This window comes from Mirounga angustirostris, unplaced genomic scaffold (assembly GCF_029215605.1).
Source record: "Mirounga angustirostris isolate CCGP_5_RB_7025 unplaced genomic scaffold, mMirAng1.0.hap1 SCAF_137, whole genome shotgun sequence".
In the NCBI taxonomy this organism is placed as follows: domain Eukaryota; kingdom Metazoa; phylum Chordata; class Mammalia; order Carnivora; family Phocidae; genus Mirounga; species Mirounga angustirostris.
In genome coordinates, this window is record NW_026991845.1 from 96,589 (window position 1) to 107,810 (window position 11,222).

Consider the following 11,222-nt stretch of genomic DNA (forward strand, 5'->3'; position numbering starts at 1 on the left):
ACTAATAAAGCTGCTGTAAACATCTGTGTACAGGTTTTTGTGTCAGCGTCGGTCTTCTCTCCTCTGGGCTAAATGCCCAGGAGTCCAATTGCCAGGTCCTAGGGTAGCTGCTCTGTTTTGTTTTTTAAGACACTAACTGTTTTCCAGAATGGCTCTGCCATTTCACATTCTCACCAGTACTGTGGGAGTGATTCAGTTTCCCCACATCCACACTAGCATCCACACTGGCAACTGGTGTTGTCATTTTTTATTTTAGCTGTTCTGATAGCTGTGTCATGATATCTCACTGTGGATTTAACGTGCATTTCCCCAATGGTTAGTGATGCTAAACATCTATTTGCCGTGCGGACATCTTCTTCAGTGTGATGGAACCTACAGTAGTCTGTTAAAAACATTTTCCGTGGAGACGGTGTTCCCTGTCCACTAGAAAACTGACCATCTTACAGATGAGGAGGTGCTTCACGGACAGGTTAGACGCTTTCAATTCAAGCAGCTGCGACATAACATGAAGGATTCAAATCCAGCTGACTCAGGAGGTCACTCAGCTTCCTGTGAGGGCCCCCCACTCTTCTCACACGGACAGTGTCTTTCCTTTGACAACAGTGGAGGACTGAAATTTGATCCTACTAACAAAGTTCATGGTTTCCCTTATAGGCACCTCGAACAGGTATGTGAATCCCTCTCTTTTATTCCCCACTCGACTCTATGGGCCTCAAGGAAAGAGTCTATGTCTGATTTATCATTTTAATTCTCACAAACATTGGCACATTGGAGGAATTCAAAAATTCTCTTGAATGGGTGAATGAAATAGTTTTCTGGCATGGATGGATGGGGAAAAGGCATGACCTAAACTAGTCTCTCTCTCATTTACTTCATTCATTCAACAGATAGTGTTTGAACCTGTACTAGGAGAAAGACACTTGCTAGGTCTGGGCAACAGAGAGCCAGGCCCAACTCTCACAAAACCAGGATTTAAATGGGGGGGTGGGGGGCAGAAATTAAACAAAGAGTGTCATCAATAACTGTGTAACACCAGACTCTGGAAAGTACTGCAGAGAAAAATTAAAGAGTGAGATGAGAAATTAAAAGAGGGACCTGACACCTGATTTCAGTTGTGAAGAAGTCTCCTTTGAAGAGCTCCTTTAAAATGAGCTTTAAAGAATAATTAGGGATTGATTAGAGAGAGGAGAGAAAAGAGGAAGGCAGAGGGAAGGGACAAGAAGAGAAGTGTATTGGAAGGGAAGATACATTTTTCAGCTGAAGGGACAGAATGCGAATATGTGACGTTTCAGAGACATGGAAGAGTTTGCTAGTTTGGAGATACAGGCAGAAGGTACAGGAGCATGAAATATGCCTGAAAAAGTAGGTAGAGGCAAGAGCACAAGTCCTGGTAGACCTTTTAGACTTTACTGAGGCCTCTCATCTTAAAACCAAACTAGCACAGAAGTGACATGTAGATAGTGGCCTTCAGACTTTTCACCACTTTTATTTTTTTTAAGATTTTATTTATTTATTTGGGTGGGGGGTAGCAGAGGGAGAGGGACAAGCACAAACAGTGCTGAGAGTGGAGCCTGACCTGGGGCTCGATCTCACAGCCCTGAGATCATGACCTGAACCAAGATCACGACCTGAGCCGAGATCAAGAGTCAGAAGCTTAACCGACTGAGCCACCCAGATGCCCCTTCTCACCACTTTTAAAGGGACAAGTGCTAGTCTGGACATGTTTGATTGTATTAGAACCATGGAGGCTCATGGGGCAACACTTTCTGGCCTCCCATCAAGCATCTGTCAACAGTTATTTAATGTAAAAATGTAGGCAAACTTATCTCTGCACCTTCCCCAATTCCCAGATTATGTCCCATTTCTCTGCCTCTCCCTTCAGAGAGGTTAGAGATTTAGAGACCAGGAAAACTCTCCTTCTAGAATCTAGTATCTGCTTATCAATACTGATATGCATCAGTCTCACTTGGGGGAGTTTTCAGGCACTCCCTCTCTAACCCCCAGAGGTTCTGATTCATCAGATCCAGAAAACCTGTATTTTGAAAAATTTTTTGAGTGATTCTTGTATGTAACCAGGATTGTGAGTTACTAATCTTCAGGAATTAATTGAGAAAGATGTAGTGTTCTGATTCTATCTTCCCCTTGTAGTAAAGCCAAGGAGAGAAAAGTTTTCTTAGAAAGATAAAGGGAGCTTTCCTTAGTCATGTAATAGTTACATTTACAGTAATAGCTAAAGCTTAATTTCTTCTAAAATACCATTGCTACTTATTTTAATTTGATGAATGAGCTCTAAATAGAATCACAGTGATAGGGTTTGTTTTCATCTATTTCATTGAACACTTAACTTTTCACCCTAAATATCAAATAGAAGAGATAGTATAAGGTAATCCTAGGCCCATAATACCAATAATTTTAAGCATGTTGCAAAGACAAGACTATTTAAAAATTTTTTTTGAAGATTTTATTTATTTGAGAGAGAAGTGAGAGAGAGAGAGAGAGCATGAGCAGGGAGGGGGGTCGGGGGGAGGGGGAGAAGCAGACTCCCCTATGAGCAGGGAGCCCGATGTGGGGCTTGATCCCAGGACCCTGAGATCACGACCTGAGCCGAAGGCAGATGCTTAACTGAATGAGCCATGCAGGTGCCCCTAGACTATTTTCTTAATTCAATTTCTTTCTTTTAATTTTTTTATATTTATTTTATTTCAATTCCAGTATAATTAAGTGTTATTATTAGTTTCAGGTGTACAATATAGTGATTAGATAATTCTATACATTACTCAGTGCTCATCATGATAAGTGTACTCTTAATCCCCATCACCTACCATCCATCCCCCCACCCACCTTCCTTCTGATAACTATCAGTTTGTTTTCTATAGCTAAGAGTCTGTCTTTTGGTTTATCTCTTTTTTATTTGTTTTGTTTCTTAAATTCCACATATAAGTGAAATCATATGGTATTTGTCTTTCTCTGACTTATTTCACTTAGCATTATACCCTCTAAATCCATCCATGTTGTTGCAAATGGCAAGATTTCATCTTTTTTATTGCTGAATAATATTCCATTGTGTGTGTGTGTGTGTGTGTGTGTATATATCACATCTTCTTCATCCATTCATCTATCAGTGGACACTTGGGCTTGCTCCATAATTTGGCTACTGTAAATAATGTTGCAACAAACATAGGGGTGCATATATGTTTTTAAATTAGTGTTTTTCTCTTTTTAAAGATTTTATTTATTTATTTATTTATTTATTTATTTATTTATTTATTTATTTATTTATTTGAGAATGAGAGAGGGTGAGCAGACAGGTGGGGGCAGGGGCAGAGGAAGAGGGAGAGGGAATCTCAAGCAGACTCTGTGCTGAGCGCAGAACCCAATGTGGGGTTCGATCCCATGATCCCGAGATTATGACCTGAGCTGAAACCATGTGCTAGATGCTTAACCGACTGAGCCACCCAGACACCCCACAAATTAGTGTTTTTCTATTTGGGGGGTAAATACTCAGTTATGGATCATATAGCAATTCTATCTTTAATTTTTTGAGGAACCTCCATATTGTTTTCCACAGGGGGCTGCACCAGTTGGCATTCCCACCAACAGTGCACAAGAGTTCCTTTTTCTCCACAATCTTGCCAAAACCTGTTGTTTCTTGTGTTGTTGATTTTAGCCATTTGGACAGGTATGAGGTGATAGCTCATTGTGGTTTTCATTTGCATTTCCCTGATGATGAGTGATTTGAGCATCTTTTCGTGTCTGTTGGCCATCTGTGTCTTCTTTGGAGAAATGTCTGTTGATGTCTTCCGCCTATTTTTAAATTGGATCATTTGGTTTTTTGGTGTTGAGTTGTATAAGCTCTTTATATATTTTGGATACTAACCTTTTATATCATTTGCAAATATCTTCTCCCATTCAGTAACTTGTCCTCTCGTTTTATTGGTGGTTTTCTTTGCTGTGCAGAAGCCTTTTATTTTGATGTAGTCCCAATAATTTATTTTTGCTTTTGTCTCCCTTGCCTCAGGGGACATATCTAGGAAGATGTTGTTACAACCAGTGTCTGAGAAATTACTATCTGTGCTCTCTGCTCGGACTTTTTTGGTTTCAAGTCTTACATTTAGGTCTTTAATCCATTTTGAATTTTATTTTTGTGTATAGTGTAAGAGAGTGGTCCAGTTTCATTCTTTTGGATGTACCTGTCCAGTTTTCCCAACACCAGTTTTTGAAGAGACTATCTTTTCCCCATTGTATATTCTTGCCTCCCTGCTTGTACATAAAATCATGGGTTTATTTCTGGATTCTCTATTCTGTTCCGTTGATCTATTGTCTACTTTTCCGTCAGTACCATACTGTTTGGATTATTACAGCTTTGTGATATACCCTGAAATCTGGGATTGTGATACCTCCAATTTTGTTCTTTCTCAAGATTGCTTTGGCTATTTGGGGCCTTTTGTGGTACCATACATATTTTAGAATTATTGGTTCTAGTTCTGTGAAAAATGCTATTGGTGTTTTGATAGGGATTGCATTAAATCTGTAGATCATTTTGGGTATGGGACATTTTAAAATATTTGTTCTTCCATCAATAAGCATAGAATATTTTTCCATTCATGTTGTCTTCAATTTTTTTTCATCAGTGTTTTATAGTTTTCAGAATATAGGTCTTTCACTTCCTTGTTTAAGTTTATTCCTAGGTAGTTTATTATTTTTGGTATAATTGTGAATGGGACTGTTTCTTAATTTCTCTTTCTGCTTCTTCATTAGTGTATAAAAATGCAGATTTCTGTATATTGATTTTGTATCCTGTGATTTTCCTGAACGCATTTATCAGTTCTAGTCTATTTTTGGTGGAGTCTGGAGGGTTTTCTGTATATATAGTATCATGTCACCTGCAAATAGTGAAAGTTTTACTTCTTCCTTACCCATTTGGATGCCACTTATTTCTTTTTCTTGTCTTATTCCCGGGGCTAGGACTTCCAGTACTATGTTGAATACAAGTAGTGAGAATGGACACCCCTGTCTTGCTCTTGATCTTGGGGAAAAGCTTTTAGTTTTTCACCATTGAGTATGATTTTAGCTGTAGGTTTTTATATGGTCTTTATTATATTGAAATATGTTCCCTCTAAATCTACTTCGTTGAGAGTTTTTATCATGAATGGATATTGTACTATGTCAAATGCTTTTCTGCATCTATTAAAATAATCATGTGCTTTTTATCCTTTCTCTTGTTGACGTGATGTATGATGTTAATTGATTTGTGAATACTGAATCACGTTTGCATCCTAGGAATAAATCCCACTTGATCACGGTGAATGATTTTTTAATGTATTGTTGGATTTGGTTGGCTATTATTTTGTTGAGGATTTTTGCATCTGTGTTCATCAGAGATATTGGCCTGTAGTTCTCTCTTTTTTAAAAAAGATTTTATTTATTTGCGATAGAGCAAGAGTGAGAGAGCGAGAGCGCACAAGCAGGGGGAGTGGGAGAGGGAGAAGCAGGCTCCCCGCTGAGCCAGGAGCCCGATGGGGGACTCGATCCCAGGACTCTGGGATCATGACCAGAGCTGAAGGCAGACGCTTAACTGACTGAGCCACCCAGCCGTCCTCTTTTTTTTTTTTAAGTGTCTTTACCTGGTTTTGGTATCAGGGTAATGCTGGCCTCACAGAATGAATTTGTGATTTTGGAAGCTTTCCTTCTAACTCTTCTTTAAATGTTCGGTAAAATCCACCTGTGAAGCCATCTGCTCCTGGACTTTTGTTTGTTGGGAGTTTTCTGATTACTGATTCAATTTCATTCCTGGTAATCAGTCTGTTCAAGTTTTCTATTTCTTCCTGATTCAGTTTTGGGAGGTTATATGTTTCTAGGGATTTATCATTTCTTCTAGGTTGTTCAATTTGTTTGCATACAATTTTTCATAATATTCTTATAATCCTTCATATTTCTGTGGTGTTGGTTGTCGTTTCTCCTCTTTCCCTTCTGATTTTGTTTATTTGAGTCCTCTCCCTCTCTCTCTCTCTCCTTTATGAGTCTGGCTAAAGGTTTATCAATTTGGTTGATCTTTTCAAAGAACCAGCTCCTGGTTTCATTGATCTGCTCTATTGGGTTTTTTTTAGTTTCTATTTCATTTATTTCTGCTCTAATCTTTATTATTTTCTTCCTTCTTTAGGTTTTGGGTTTTGTTTGTTCTTTTTCTAGCTTCTGTAGGTGTAAGTTTAGGTTGTTTCTTCAATGTTTTTCTTGCTTCTTGAGGTAGGCCTTGATTGCTATAAACTTGCCTCATAGAACAGCTTTTGCTGGATTCCAAAGTTTTTGGACCATGGTGTTTTCATTTTCATTTGTCTCCATGTATTTTTTAATTTCTGCTCTGATTTATTCCCTTACAATTTTAAATCTTTGATTAAATGTGTATATTGGAAAACATTATGTAGTGTCGAGAGCATGAGCTCTGGAATCCAATTACCTAGTTTTAATCCTTCCTTATGATTTACTACCTACATGACACTGGGTAAACCAGTTATACTTCTAAAGCCTCAATGTCCTTCTCTGCAAAATCAAAATGATGATAAAAGCATCTGCTTCATAGGGTTGTTGTGAGAATTAAATGAGATCATACTGCAGAAATGTTAGTATGGTACCTAACAGATTAATCCTTCAAATAATTTAGTTATGCTTACAGGAGACAATGAGACTTTTTATTCAAAAATAGCAACAATATAATGGGTATTCCCCCCATGAATAAAGACAGGGAGAGAGAACAGGTAGTAATGCCAATTGAGTAACTACAAATTGCCAAGTTCTTTGCCAGGCAGTTTATGGACATCATCTCATTTGCTTGCAGCAGATTTGTGAGGTAAGAATCATTATTTCCATTTTATAGATGGAGAAACTGAAGCTCAATAAAGTGAAGTAACTGAGAACCACATACCAAATAATCTGCAGAGTCAAGTTTGTCTAATTTCAAAGTCATATAGTTTTTCCTCACCTAAACAATGTTTTCCTTCTGGAGGAGGAAAGAAAATATATTTTAAGCCACATCCCATTTAGGTTGGCTCCCAAATTATTTAACTGACACATATGTGAGTGTTTTCATCAGCTGTCAGTGTTTGCCTATGGTGCCCCTATCCCACTCAGTCTCTCCTCCCTGAAATGGCTGGTTGAGGAACACTTAGCCACTGCTGGTACCATGTCCTAACTCTCAGTCAGGAAGTTTGCATCAGCTCCCAAGATGGACAGGAGACTCCTGTTATTTTACGGAGCCAGATCTGAGGTTTTAGACAGGCAGGGAGTAGGAGGAGTCAGGACTGGGAAAGTCGAATGATTCCCCTCCTGATGTCTAGTGGTTCACATCGCTAAGATAGATACCAGGCTGTGAATTGTGCCTCCTCAGCTGATCCCCATTCTGGATCAGTATCCCTATGAGTAATTTCTCTCCTGATTCTGGCACTCTGGACTTTCTACTACCACTGATGGGTTTTTATCTCTATAGAGGGGAAAAAAGGGATGCCCAGGCCTTGGCTGCGAGTGCTCACTCCACTACCCTTTGCTGCCCTCTACTGACCATACCTGGAAAGTACATTTAACCTTTCAGGCCCTTGGCCCAAATAGATACTACAGTGAGTGAAACCAGGCACACAAAATTTGAGGTGCACCAAAAAACTAAGTAAATAAGATATGATATTTTAATTTTAATATAGTATTTTAAAAAGTCAATTTGCAAAAAATACATGGTGAACAAAATATCTAAATGTACCCTAAAACAGTACTACTAGCTTATATGTACACAGAACCTGCCATCCATCTTTTCATTCAAGAAAGAGGTCTAATACTGCAGTGGCAAATCATGCTATCAATACTGGTCAACCTTTTTCATCACTCACATATATGGGAGGAAAAAACCCAGAAAATTTAGAGTAAGTGAAAAACAAAAATGAGGAGGTCTAAGTGGAACAGATATTGTAACAGTCGAATCCTAAAGAAAACAAGTAAGAGAACAGGGAAAAAAAAAAAAAAAACTGATTAAGAAAACAAAACCAACTAACATCTTCAGAGTCAAGAAGCCAAAGAATGGGTGGCTATAAAATAAGAACAAAGAAAAAGATTTTTTGGAAATTAAAGATATCATCGACCAAATTAAATGTACTAGAAAGTCTTGAAGATTGAGTTTCAGGAATCCCACTTGACTTTGACACTTGGAACATTCATCTTTCAGTTTTAATGACATAAGATTACCCTTTCTTTCTCAGTAAGTAGAGCTATTTGGTCCTTCGGTAAGGAGTAATTTAATCATTGGAATAATGGAAATGCTATTTTAATTTGTAGAATCAACGTATAAACAAAACTTGGAAGACAACAACTGTAAAAGAATCTGACTAATACTAACATTGATAATATAAAAAAAATGGAAGTCTGAATATTAAGGCAGCAGAGACGTGGAAGAGATAATGTCACAGATCTTTTTCACCTATTTATTTATATAGCAAAAAATCAAGATACACTGTCTAAAATTGATGTAACAAAATACAGACGTAAGCATACTCTTTAAAATGGTAATAACCAGAAAAACCAAAACAATGTAACTGGAAAATGTAGAAGCAGATGGATAAAAGAAATAAGTTTCTCATCTTTCAATAGATGCTATTTCAAGTTCATAAAACAAGAAATGAAAGCATTAACATAGGTTTCAGAGGTATTGTGATAACCACCAGCAGAACAGAAAATATTTAAAAATAGGGAGCTGGAAATGAGGAGTTGGGGAACAGGCTCAGGCAGGGAATTTACTTTTCATTTGGTACCACTCTGTACTGCTTGTTTTTTAAAATGTGTGTATGTATTAATTTTACACTATAAAAGTTAAAAAAAAAAAAAAAACCCTCTTTGCAGCTGCAGCTCTTGGCATCATTTCCTTCCCAGCTGCAGTCTCTTTCCTTACACCAGTGGTCAGATCCTACTGAGACAGGAAGGAGTAAGAGAGAAAAGAAAAGTTTCTGCCCTTAATTTAAGTGTCTTGGAATCTTTTTTATTTGTTTGTGCTTGTGTTCTGTCTTTTCAAATGGCGCCACTCTTTGGAATACTAACTTTTGACTACTTTCATCTGTGATGTCTAGAACCTTCTTAAAGTCTTGCTAAACTTTGGTATCCTTCTGTTCCTTCTTGACAAAGAGTAATCCTGACTCATTGGCTCTTACTGCGACCGTGGTATTTTATTTTCTTAGAATCTTGGTTCTGGTCAACTACTTCCTAGCCAGGTCCAACTCAGCCTGCCTAGGTAGGAATGAAAAGTCTATGGAAGAGTGATGACAATTACTACTATCAGAACAAGTAAGACGTGGCATATTAGTAAGTTAAACATAGTGCTAAGGGAGCAGGGTGACGTTCATTACCCCATTCCTCATGCACTGGCAGAGGAGAATGTGTTTCACTCCACTGTTCTGGAGAGAACACACTCGGAGGAATTTGGGAGTAGACGTTTTCTCTAGACCACAATCTTGCACCAAAGTGCCAAAAGCATGGGACACGAGACACAAGGAAATGAAACCAGAATATCTAAATTTTCGAAGAAGGCAATAATGTCTCAGGGTCACTCTCTAAATTTGAGAAACAAGGCAGAGGATCATAGGGGAAGGGAGAGAAAAATGAAACAAGATGAAACCAGAGGGAGACAAACCATAAGAGACTCTCAATCTCAGGAAATAAACTGAGGGTTGCTGGAGTGGTGGGGGGGTGGGAGGGATGACGTGGCTGGGTGATAGACATTGGGGCGGGTATGTGCTATGGTGAGTGCTGTGAATTGTGGAAGACTGATGAATCACAGATCTGTACCCCTGAAACAAATAATACGTTATATGTTAATAGAAAGAAAAAAAAAAAAAAGAAAAGGTCACTCCCTGAAAGTAGGCAATATATATGGGAGATAACTACACACGAGTCACCAAAACAAAACAGTAACAACAACAAACACAAAGAAATACACACACATATTAAACATAAACCGTTGTGGAAGCACAACAGTTGCTGGGCGCTGTGTGCTCAGTGAATACGGACTCACAGGCTGTGGACTCAAGGCGGGTGCCTCTGGCTGGCTTGCCGTGGGACTGAAACCCAACAGTTCCCAGGTCCTCGCTGTCTCCAATAGAGGGAGCACTAAGTCACCTGCCACGCCATTACCTATTCACTTAATTGGGGGACCACAGTTTTGTTTGTGACAACTTTTTTTTTTTTAAAGATTTTATTTATTTATTTGAGAGAGAGAATGAAAGAGAGAGAGAACATGAGAGGGGGGAGGGTCAGAGGGAGAAGCAGACTCCCTGCCGAGCAGGGAGCCCAAGGCGGGACTCGATCCCGGGACTCTAGGATCATGACCTGAGCCGAAGGCAGTCGCTTAACCAACTGAGCCACCCAGGCGCCCCTGTTTGTGACAACTTCTATAGGGGAGATGCAGTCTCTTTTGTGACTGCTGACCCCTTGGAGACTAGAACTAATTCGAGGTTCGAACCAACTTTGAAGAGGCTGAAGAAGCTACGCCCATTCCTGTGAAATCCCAGGACACCGCTACAGCTACCGGAACCCAGGCTCTGCGTAAAAGCCTCTGGCTGACACTGAGCCAACTGTATACGATTGAGAATGAAGGCACTTGGACTTTAATTTCTATGGGCTTTTGTGAGGGGATTTAGTTTGGGGGGAAGTGGAGTCATAAACAAAGAGTGTCCTATTGTTCAAATTTGGGACATTTTCGTGTGGATACAGTCTCTGTGTTCATTTCATCAAAGTCTGGTGAGCCACTTTGGACAACATGACTGGACCTAATTAGTGATACGAAATGGACCGGAGAGTTAACTTTCAGCTTAGCGTGCTGCATGGCGTTCTACCGGACTCATGGGGCCGGAGTCTTTTGTGGGCAGAAAGCAAGATGCCCTTCAGCAGTTCCAGAAGGACTCTGTGGGGAGGAGGCGAGTTCAGGCGTGTGTGAGCGCAGCAGTAGCGGGAGCAGGCGCGGCTCCGCTAAGGGGACTGCTGCCCTGGCTCCCTTCGGAGGCTGGAGCACAAAGGGCTACGACATTGGTTCTCAGCCTCCCATCGTGTGTGCGCGGCCTTCTTACCTTGTCTACATTTGCATCATCCATACAAAATACTGATATGTTTTTCTTTAAACATTCAGAGTGGACTTTAGAATCTTCGCTCATGGTAATGTGTTAGAACATGTTATACGTTTTTCTGAATACAGATTAAAA

The 11,222-nt window shown here is 39.4% G+C and overlaps 1 protein-coding gene across 2 annotated transcripts in view; it reads right to left on the bottom strand.

Annotated features, from left to right (window-relative positions):
* LOC135363366 (mitotic spindle assembly checkpoint protein MAD2A-like) overlaps positions 1-11,222 on the bottom strand; it is a 30,661-nt gene that overhangs the window by 2,037 nt on the left and 17,402 nt on the right. Inside the window, exon 8 of one of the 2 annotated variants that reach the window (XR_010409006.1) lies at positions 1,265-9,815. The exons of the other annotated variant lie outside the window; for it this stretch is intronic. The gene's annotated coding sequence lies outside the window, so the exon portion shown is untranslated. Of the gene's footprint in view, positions 1-1,264; positions 9,816-11,222 lie in introns of those variants that run through there. 2 annotated transcript variants of the gene reach the window in all.